This window comes from Orycteropus afer, unplaced genomic scaffold (genome assembly GCF_000298275.1).
Source record: "Orycteropus afer afer isolate SDZICR_OR568_19922 unplaced genomic scaffold, OryAfe1.0 scaffold00154, whole genome shotgun sequence".
Taxonomy (NCBI): domain Eukaryota; kingdom Metazoa; phylum Chordata; class Mammalia; order Tubulidentata; family Orycteropodidae; genus Orycteropus; species Orycteropus afer.
Genome location: NW_006921741.1, coordinates 4819527 through 4821368, shown reverse-complemented (window position 1 = coordinate 4821368; position 1842 = coordinate 4819527).

Below are 1842 nucleotides of genomic sequence, written 5' to 3'. Positions count from 1 at the left end.
TTATTTTAATAATATTATTTTATTATATTAGATTATAATATTATTTTAATATATTAGATTATTTTAATCTGTTTGCTATTGTGAATAGTGCTGCAATGAACATGGGTGTGCATATATCTAATTGTGTCCTGGCTGTCACTTCTTTAGGATATGTATGTAGTAATGAGATTGGTGAATCAAATGGTGTTTCTATTTCCAACTTTTTAAGAAATCACCACACTGATTTCCACAGAGGTTCCATCATTTTACACTCCCACCAATAGTGTATGAGAGTCCAAATCTCTCCATATCCTTGTCAGCATTTGTTATTTTCTGTTGTGTTGAACTTTGCTATTAATGCTGGGGTGAGATGGTGTCTCGTTGTTTTGATTTGTATCTCTCTGATGGCTAATGATCATGAACCTTTCTTCATGTGTTGGTTGGCTGCCTGAATATCTTTTTCAGAGAAGTGTCTGGTCATGTCCTCTGCCCATTTTTTTAAAAAATTAATTGTCATTCTAATGTCAAAGCGTTGGAGTTTTTGAGAAATTTTAGAGAGAGGTCCTTTTGTCAGATATGTCATTGCTGAATATTTATTTCCCCATTCTGTAGGTTCTCTTTTTATGCTTTTGGTGAAGTCTTGATGCACATAAGAATTTAATTTTTAGATGGTTCCAATCATCTACCTTCTCTTCTGCTCTTTGTGCATTTTGGGTTATGGTTGATAGCCTATTTATGCCATAAATTAGAGCCCCTAAGTTTTCCCCTATTTTTTCTTTGATGAACTTTATAGATTTAGGTTTCACATTTAAGTGTGTGATTTATCTGGAGTTAGTTTTTGTGTATGGTGTGAGGTATGGATGTTTCATTTTTCTGCAAATGGATATCCAGTTTTGCCAACATCATTTGGTAAAAAGACTACCTCTTCCTCATTTAATAGATTTTGGCCCTTTGTCAAAGATCAGCTGACCATAGGTGGATGGATCTATTTCTAGGTTCTCAGTTCTGTTCCACTTGTCTATGAGGTCTATGTATCTGTCATTGTATCAATACCAGGCTGTTTTGACTACTGTGGCTGTATAGTAGGTTTGAGATCTGGGAGTGTGAGACCTCCTACTTTGTTCTTCTTCTTCAGTAGTGTATCCAAGGTATCTTTTCTTTCCATATAAAATTAGTGATTGTTTTTTCTATGTCCTTAAAGAATGCTGATGTAATCTGGATTAGGATTGCATTGAATGTATAGATTGCTTTGGGTAGTATTGAAATTTTCACGATATTTAATCTTCCTATCCATGAGTGTGGTATGTTCTTCCATTTTTGTAGATCTCTTATAGTTTCTTGAAGTAGTGTTTTGTAGTTTTCTTTGTATAGGTCTTTTGTGTTCCTGGTAAGATTTATTCCTAAGTATCTTACCTTTTTGATTGCTATTGTAAATGGTATTGATTTCCATTTCAGAGACCTTTTTGCTGTTATAGAGGAATTCAACTGATTTTGTATGTTGATCTTGTATCCTGCCAGTATACTAAATCTTTCAATAAGTTTCAGAACTTTTCTTGCAGTATCTCTTGGGTTTTCTATGTATAGGATCGTATCACCTACAAATAGGATAGTTTTAATTCTTCCTTACCAATTCAAATGCCTTTGATTTCCCTTTCTTGCCTTATTGTCGTGGCTATGATTTCCAATACAATGTAGAATAGAAGTGGAGATGGAGGATGTACTTGTTACGTTCCTGTTCACAAGGGGAATAGTTTCAGTATCTCTCCATTAAGAATAATGTTGGGTGTTGGTTTTGTGTATATGCCCTTTATTATGTTCAGGATTTTCCCTTCTATTTCTATTTTCTGAGAGTTTTTTTTTTTT